Here is a 9,827-nt window from a genome sequence, read left to right as displayed (position 1 = left end):
AACATTATCTAGTTTTGTTCATGCTTGTAAACCCAAACTTGTCCTTCTCTTGTCGGATTATACAATCATTCATAAGGTATGAATCAACACTACAACAGATGATAGTTCTTCTAACTCAAGGAGGAAAATTATTTTTTTGGAGTAAGCAACTTTGTATATTAAAAAGCTGCATCATTGTTTATGGGTATCTTATTATTAGCTGATCTTCATCTTGTGAAAATGAAACAAAAAAAGGCTGATAATGTCTGGGTCGATAAGTTACCCTAAAGCTCTTAGTAAGTCCCAGATGTGCAAACTCTTTATTTGACTGGTACCGATCTGATAAAGATCAATGCTTTGTATCGCCCTGCCCTGGTCAGATGAAAAAAACGTTTACAAGTGATGAAGAAAAAGCTGATTTTTTTCAGAAAGTCGCAGATTTACAATGAAGTGAATGAGACCAAGAGCTTGACACTATCAGCAAGCATTAATTTTTTTACGAAAGTATTTCGATCTAATTTGACTACAAACTTGTCCGGCCTGGCTAATTCTTCCGCTCAGGTCACTGCCGGGCTGCCAATAACAAGATAATTCCTTCCCTGGAGTTATTAATTACAGCAGACAAAGGCCAAAACAGGATTTGGGTCCTTCAGCTCCAGGACCAAGGTGCCAAATTATGGCGAAGCCATTTTCCTGTTTCATAAATCTGAGCAGGTGACCAGCTGTTGGGCGACAATTTATCACACTTGAAATGAATTTGTGTGTTTTCGATCATATTAGATGTGGGTGCTCTGGATGTGTACCCCCCCCCCCCTTCCCTCCTCCTCATCCTCCTCTCTACCCTCCTCCTCCCTCTCCATCTATCAGAAGAGCAGAGCTCTCTTTTGTTCAGTAGCGCTCAGCTGCTGGAGGTGTACGCTCCTCTCCAGCGCTCGACTCTCCATCTCTCCTCAGCATCTACTGCTGCTTAAAAATCCCAGTCTTTTGGATCCTTCTCAGCCACTTTTGAAACCGTTGTCAGGAAACTGATTCTTTCTTCCTCCTCCTCGTCATTGGATGCTTCATCTTCCTCCGGCTGTTGGATTGACGCTCCTGCAGGCTGCAGCATCGCTCCGCATTCCTCCGGACTGGATTGCACTCGCTCCCAAAGGTAAAGAGGTTTGCTTTTGTCTGTACTTTCCTTTTTAAGAGTGGAGACGTCATTGAAGTGTCTTAAAGTCTTTCACTTTCTCCAGTCGGCCTGGATGGATAATCATTCCAGAGTTTGTCTAAGATGTTAAGTGACAAAGATTAAGGACTAAATTATAGATCGCTATCTTGATGAAATTTTTATCTCCTCAAATTACCCTTTTATATTCCTTTGGTATGTCGTTCATCACAAGAACAGTTTTATTAGAAAAAGTAACTTTGCTTTGTCTAATAAAACTGTTCTTGTGATGGAAGATTTGATGAACTTTTCAATCACAGAATCATGATTTTGATGAAGAAGCCGCCCATGTCATCAACCCCCAATAAATTATGTGCAGGGTGATGTCATTGGAATCGGAATGCAGCTGATGTTAAAAAAAGTGGAAATAATAGACTGGCTCATGACAGCAATAGATTAACTGCAAAAACGCATTTGTTCAGTTCAAATATCCATGTAGTTGTTTCAATCCTATTGCTTTTCCTTTGGTGAAATCTTCTGCTCATTTCTAAAAAAAAAAGACTTATTGTTGTACTAATATCTAATATCTGTTTTTTGTTGTTGTCCACATTTTATGCAACCAAATTGTGACATGCCGGTGTTTGTCGATACAAGCAGCTCACTGTGGGGACTTTTGGATTAGGGGGAATTTGATATGCTGTTCCGTGGGTGACATTATCTCTGATGTCACTCACAGGATGATCCAGTGGGAAGATGAGTCTTCTACGATTGTGCATTGATAGTTTGGGCCTGAGCATTAATGGATTATTTTCGGTGTCATGATTGTGCGAGTCTGAAGATAGAATAGGTGAGATTTTTTTATGACCTCCAGGGAAATTAAGCGAGTACTCAGTCAAGGAGTTTGTGCAGTGGATACTACTCCTTTCATCTCTGTTGGTCCAGGTCTTTGTTAGGAGCCCCCACATGGAAGGCACACACCTACGTTGAATAATAAATGTATCCTATTGAAATATTTCTTGATTTATCACCATTATTATCTGAAATCCAAACAGTAATTTATGGATAAAGATCAATGTGATTATTTGAGGTATCTTAGCAGTCTTTGCATAGACAATGTAAATAAAACAAAAATTCTACTGACCTGAAGCTATGACCATTAATGTTCCAATTTAAATTCAATTTCTTCTCACACTCTTGTCAACTGAAGAAACATTTTTAAAAGTAATCTGTTCCTTTTTGGACCGGCAAAAATCTCAATGATGCTTTTTTGTGTTCATCTTCTTCCAAAATAGACACACTTAAAACATCCAAATATCTCCATACTGCTCGTGTTTAATGTCCCTCTTGTATTGCCTTAGTATGAGAAATGCTAAAAAAAAAAGCTTAATCCTGATTTAGCCTAAGATCACAGACTATCAGTGTAAATCTGGTGCATGCGCACGGACATTTGCAGTGTGTTTCAATGCGGAGACACTTGGAGCTGAGAGTCCGAGAGCCTCGACTAGAAGCAAGCTTAAATAAAGACTTATTTAAGTTTTTTCTGAACAATTCCTCATGCCTAGGTTGTAATATAAGAGTGACTTTACAGACAAGCATCATGGAGATATTTGGATGTTTTCTCATGGTCAAGGTTACCGGGTGGCCCGAAAACGATTGTGTTTGAGGTATCCCTTGTGTTGGCTCAGAAGACAGAAAAAAACTATTTTTATTTGGGCCACCGGGTCACCTTGACCCAGAGATAACACATGGGTTTGGTGTGTCTTTTTGGAAGAAGATAAAGATGAAAACAATTTTGGCTTAAGTGTCCCTCGAGTCTTTAAGAAAAATACGGTATATTTATGGTTTCTAGCAGCAGAAGATCCAGGACTTAAGCTTTAGTTATAAACAGAATTACCAATATGTAAAGAAAAAGAACAAAGAAAAATGTATTTATTATTTATTTATTTTTAACAATCTGGAAGTATACATATATGTTTGTGCCTCATATTTAATAGAACCAATACTATTTGCAAAACCCCTTCAAATGCTGGATTTGATTGTAAATGTAATGTTTTTACTTTGTGAATATTTTATGAATATATATACATTACTGTGCAAAAGTTTTAGGCAGGTGTGAAAAAAATCTGTAAAAGAATGATTTCAAAAATGGTAGTGTAGTCGATTTTCATCAATTAACAAAATGCAGTGAATGAACTGAAAAGAAATGTCAATCGAATCAATATTTGGTGAGGCTGACCATTGCCTTCAAAATAGCATGAATTCTTCTAGGTACCACAGATCTTCTGTAGATGTAGGCTTTCTCAAATCCTTCTGTCTCATCATGTAATCACAGACAGACTCGATGATGTTGAGATCAGGGCTCTGTGGGTCCATCCCATCACTTCCAGGACTTCTTCTTCTTTACGCTGAAGATATTTCTTAATGACATTGGATGTATGCTTGGGGTCGTTGCCCTGATGGTATTGCATGATGGATAAGTATCTGCCTGTATTCCTCAGCATTGAGGAAACCATTAATCCTGACCAAATCTCAAACTCCATTTGCAGAAATGCAGTCCCAAACTTGCAAGGAACCTCCACCATGTTTCACTGTTGCCTGTAGACACTCATTATTGTACCACTCTCCAGCCCTTCAGCGAACAAACTGCCTTCTGCTACAGTCAAATATTTCACATTTTGATTCATCAGTCCAGAGCACCTGCTGCTATTTTTCTGCACCCAGTTCTTATGCTTTCTTGAATAGTTGTGTCGCTTGGCCTTGTTTCCACGTCGGAGGAATGGCTTTTTGGCTGCAACTCTTCCATGAAGACACTTCTGGCCAGACTTCTCCGGACAGTAGATGGTGTACCAGGGTCCCACTGGTTCTGCCAGTTCTGAGGTGAAGGCACAGCTGGACATCTTCCGATTTGGAAGTGAAATAAGTGAATAAGTCTTTCATCTGCTGCACTAGGTTTCCTTGGCCGACCACTGCGTCTACGATCCTCAACGTTTACCGTTTCTTTGTTTCTTCAAAATAGCTTGAACATCTTGAAACCCCAGTCTGCTTTGAAATCTTTGTCTGGGAGAAACCTTGCTGATGCAGCAACTACCTTGTGTCTTGTTGCTGTGCTCAGTCTTGCCATGGTGTATGACCTGTGACATGAAACTGTCTTCCACAACCTCAGCTTGGTAGCAGAGTTTGTTCCTCACCCAGTTTTAAGCTCCTACACATGTATCTTTTTCACTTAATGACTGTGTTTCAATCTACTTGTGAAATAGATGATCATTAGCACCTGTTTGGTATAATTGGTTGATCATACACCTCACTAGAATATTACAAGACCCCTGACTTTGTTCAAATGAACCTATAATAATTGATGATGGTTTTAAGGCAAAGGGTAGTAACAACAAATATTGATTTGATTGAGATTTGTTCTCTTACTTTGCATTTTTTAAACACACATGCCTAAAACCTTTGCACATTACTGTATATATATATATATACTGTATATATATATATATATATATATAGTATATATATTTATATATATATATATATATATATATATATATATATATATATATATATATATATATATATATATATATATATATATATATATATATATATATATATATTGGATTAGGCTTCACACAATCCTACACATGAATTCATACACATTTTGCAAGCTTTGCTTCTTTTATTTATTTGCATTGTTTTCACACAACAGATGACATGCCTTACTGTGAACATCATTGCTGTTGATTTGTCTGCAGCCAGTATTTCCACGTTTCTGTACAATGGAGCAGTACCATGTATGAACCTATCTACAGAGCTGAAACCTCCAATTATGGCTTAGACAGAAATGCAGAACACAAGTGTCCTCATTGCCAAGCTGGAGTTTGAAGAATAAAGAAACTAAACGCTGGAGGAGATCTGGAACATTATCCTTACTTTACATGAGGTTGTTTCCTCACATTCATTTGAACAAACCGCCACCTTTCTGACTGCACACTTGTAGCAGAACATGCAACACATAAAAAAATGTCTCACTTGAGCGGTGTCCAAAATTGCTGGCAATAAACTGAAGGAATCGCACGCAGATGCAAACCGTCTGCTGTGCCTCAAAGCAACAATGCCAAGTTGGCATTGGGTGGAGGTAAAGAAAAGCAGCTAAGCAACAAAACGAGATCATGCTGGATGGCTTTGTCTATCTTTTGTGACGACTGAGGGCATCCAGATGTGCGATACTATGGAAGTGTGGCGTTGTTGCCATGGCTCTGTTGTGATCCCATTGTGGCCAATAAAGGCTTCTAATCCTCAGTTCTCTCAATTGAGGGAAAGCGTGTTTGTTATTGAGATTTTCTTTGTTCTGAGCCACAGAGCTTGTTCGACTGTGGAGGCTGGAAGATTCCTGTTGGGAGACTTTTCAGATGTAGATAAAACCCTGATCCAATTACCAGCAAAAACAATCACTGCACATGCAGAGCTTTGTGTTGTCCGTGCAACATGTTGCTGCAGTTGCAGAGGCTGAACATTGGGCCATACATCATGTTTTAGGCGTCTGTCCACTTGGCACCTCTATTCCCAGCCCAGCCACAGGGGTCGTTTCACAGGCTTATTAAAGTCTCTACCTCTGCTCGCCAAAGGACTGTCAATCTCCTTGATTGACAGGGCTGGGTCCAACCCACACCAGGAACCTACCAAACAGAGGGGGTAGAGTCTAAGTGGGCTTCTGCTGGCCCCCCTTTTTTTTCTTCAGTGGCTAATAACATAATAGTCTGGCATTATCCATACTGAAGTACCCACAGCACCTTGAGCCAAGCAAATGAGCAGCGCAGCTGTTCCTTCATGGCCAGTGGCGGCGCTGACAAATCCCACAAGACAAAGATTTACCCACATACCTCCTCCTGAATATTCAACAAGGATCCCCAGTCAACCACCCCTCCCCAAAGCCGACTCCACACCCCTCTGCCTAACAAATGTATTATTCAAACCCAGTGTTTTGCCGATTTAAAACTATAAATAAATAATAACGTGTGGTAACAGTTTATCTCTAGTGAATTAATGACGCGGGCACAATGGGAGTGGGTTTCCGAGTGATTTCAGCCAGCGTGTAGTTATTTGATAATGATTTCCGTTTTGCAGAGGTTTAAACCAAGTTTATCTGAGAAAGAAATGATAAAATTGCATTTATTGTGATTATTAAAATGTTGCAGGAAAGACAAGGTATTTTACTCTACTAAACATTGAGTAATGTTAGGTAAATGAGTTACTTTGTACTGAAAAGCCTTTTATTTGAATGTGAAAGGTCATGACGCTTTCCCTTACATTTTTTTCTTTGTCCGTAATATCGCCACATTGAGTCAAAGCATGGAAACATTTCATTGTATAAGCAAGCTGTCAATCAAAACACTAGATTTGGTGTCTTGACACAAATTTGAAGACAAGACGGCACATTCAAAAAGGCAGTTCTACAACACGCGCGCACGTTGGGTATGCAAAAGCTATGTCATGTCTGCAAAATTGTCATTTTATATCTGCGATTGATATTTCTGTTCTTATCAACATTGAAACAGTGATGTGGAGCATATGAATCAAAATTCTATTCTGTTTTAGTGGTGCAGAATAGAACAGGTAAGACCTAACAATCCTTCGGAGGCTTGATATTTTCACATCAATTTTAAAATGTGAGCTCTGATCGTGGTGAGACGGCTTCAGTTGATAATCTGTTTAGATTAAGAGAAATGACCAGCATTGATGTGAGATTTTGACGGAATCGAGTTCGGCAGAAATCAAATTCCGAGGTCCAAGCAATTAGTCATAGGATTAATGGGAGATGATCACCGGCCAGCTCATTTATTCCAGTTCGATACTTCATTCCTGGATACACCACTGCTCAGGTTCTAGTGTCTGGCCGTGATTTATATCAGGCTCTCGCCATTCTTACTGTTCATATGACTTTACTTTTTTTCAACTGAAAAGCAGAAAGTGTTTTAAATTAAATCACTTGGTGTATACAGTAGCCTCTGAGTAAATCATTTCTTTGAAGTTACACTAGCAAACAAAGAAAAATATCCTCAAACACTCCCATCTGTTCTACCTCAGGCACAGTGGACTGAATAAAACCTCCTATAGATTTCCTTCGCGGATCCTGTTCAAGCGCCATCTTTCATTTTTGTTTGATCTGCGGGGCTGATACCTTCTTGGAAGACACAGATTTAAATATCGATCGAGAGTCACAGCTACTCGCACAAATTAGAGTGGGCGCCACCGACAGCTGTACATCATTGATTTCATCATCACTTATTCAAGTGTGGAGGCTGATTTGTTGCTGTGCTCTATCTCTGCTGGTACATAAATATATTTACACTTAAGCAATGACCTCATGTTCACCTTTTACTGGAAAATACAAATCTGTAATCACTTGAGTTGCTGCTAACGATTAAAAGATGTCGTCAACGCAGCATCAATATATTGTATTTCCATTTAGAGCAAAATTCAAAGCCAGCATGTGTTTGCATGTAAAACGATCTTCTGATATCTTAATGAGAAACTGTTTTAACATAAAACATCATTTGTAAAGTAGAAATATATGTCTTTATTGCGGCCCTCATAGCGATCAAGTCGTCTTTTATGTTTTGTGAGTGTTTGATTTATTACTTTAAAATGTACTTCAATTCATAATTTGAACATGTGTTCTAGCTTGCTCATCCGTCAGATTTTGGGACCTTTGTGCGCCTCATTGTATTGCAGGAACTCACAACAAATGCAATTTTACCTCTAGAAAGTAATAAAACTGCCCAAAGCATCAGTTCACTCAGTCACATGATTCTTGTCAAATATAACATTTTTGCCCGTTAACCTTTGATATTTGTCTTTGACAATTAATTATTTCAATATAAGTAGATTTACAACTTTATTGACGCTACAAGCTCACAGAAAACCATTTTTGTGAAGGTCCAGCTATATGGAAGAAGCCGCCCACAACCTGAAAAATGAACCAATGAGCTGCTTTAGTTGTCATAAGCTCTGCCATTGAACCGGGGCACTAAAACATTTGATTGGATCAGCCGTATGTCAATGAAGTAAAAAGTAATCGTAATTGTTATTTGTAAAGCGCCATTCTCAGAGCAGGATCACAAAGCGCTTGAACAAACAAAAGCAGTACTCAGTTAAAAGTCATGCTTTAGATGATGAATTGAATGAACAATGAAGAAATGAAATAAGAACATCATCTCGGAGGGATGTGTTGGTGCATGTGCACACATTATGAATAAAAATCCACCTGTTCTTACTCTCTTCTCTCCTCCCCCTCTCTCTTCAGAGTATTTTTTCTTTGTCATTTTTGTTTGCCATTTCTATTTGAATCATTTCTATAATTTTCCTTTTCTTCAGACCTAACCAAAGCAAACCTACATACCTGACCAAACACTGACTATTTGAGCCAGTGAAACGTAGAATGTTCACTTAATCAAGCAAAGGTGTTTGGATAAGATAAGATGAGGGGTGTGTTGGTGCATGTGCACACATTATGAATAAAAGTCATTTATTTTTATCACTCATTTCCTGCCGGAACCATCCAATCAACAATGATGTCCAGCGTGGCGCAGATAAAATACAAACAAATTCTATGTAAGTGGTGCTGAACTTGCGGAAAATGAATGAATTGTATAAGTTCTATTGTCCAGGAGGCAAAAATCAAACTGCATTTTTTTGTTTTGTGAACTGAGATACTCAACACTTTATAGATAATTTTGTAATTTTGTTTTAATATGAGTCTGTTTTGCTGTTGAGTGTCTACCTCGGTTCTACAATTTTGGGTTTTGGCTTGAGAGCAGGATGCAGGCATCTGGAGTAGCAAAGGTATAAAGTGGCTCAGATGAAGATACTGATGGACAGTCAAAATGATGGATAGATGGATAGATATTTAATTTAAACACATGGCATATGATGTAAAACACGTTTTTATTTAGCTCATGTTTGGGCAGCAATCAAATTCTTTGTAAATCACGATGAGATATGCAGAAAATCATTTAAAGTAAAACACGCACAAATAAAGACATAACGAAGAAAGACGTTGCTCATTATTTTAGATCAAAGCATATAAAAGAGGTCAACTGAGGTTCAAGTGACAGATGGAATCTTAGATTGACTAAAAGCATCTGGCAGACACAGCAACCCTTACCAGGTGGATTTCTCAGCTAAGCCTGCAGGTGACTCTTGGATTTGTATTCCATGTTGGTTTAGCTACCTTCCAGATGTCGGAAGAAAAGCCTCATGAGGTTTGTATGTGTTGTGGGAGAATGGGGTGAGTGTCGGGTGAGCAGTGAACAGAAATCTATACTTTTTTTCCAGCTCTATTCTCTGGAAATCAATTAAGACAACCAATTCAAAATCACTTTTCTTTGAGTAAATAATAAAATTCATCACAGTCTCCAGATGGATTTTCTAGGAATCATATCTAGTCTGATGTGTTGTCCAGTCACGGCACCAGTCATTCTGCATGAAGTAATTTGTTTGTTGTGACAAGTAAAGGTAGGAAATGAACAAAGAAACTCTTGGACAGCAAATGCAGGGCGTGGTAATTTCAAGAAATAAAATATCCTGAGAAGACTGTTTCACACTTTCTTCACAATTCAGGAGGTAAATTGCTTTTTTAACACTCGGTCGGCAGAAGCAGGAAAGATGAAACACATTCTCCAGCTTGCCATTTAAATAG

General features: G+C 38.6%; 1 protein-coding gene across 1 annotated transcript in view; it reads left to right on the top strand.

The window, feature by feature from the left end:
- The first annotated feature begins 903 nt into the window (after positions 1–903).
- ncanb (neurocan b) overlaps positions 904–9,827 on the top strand; it is a 150,623-nt gene continuing 141,699 nt past the window's right edge. Inside the window, exon 1 of the mRNA XM_087785370.1 lies at positions 904–1,129. The gene's annotated coding sequence lies outside the window, so the exon portion shown is untranslated. The remainder of the gene's footprint in view (positions 1,130–9,827) is intronic.

The sequence above is a fragment of the Callionymus lyra genome, chromosome 2 (genome assembly GCF_982586985.1).
Source record: "Callionymus lyra chromosome 2, fCalLyr1.hap1.1, whole genome shotgun sequence".
Classification (NCBI taxonomy): Eukaryota; Metazoa; Chordata; class Actinopteri; order Syngnathiformes; family Callionymidae; genus Callionymus; species Callionymus lyra.
This window is presented reverse-complemented; position numbering and strand designations above follow the sequence as displayed.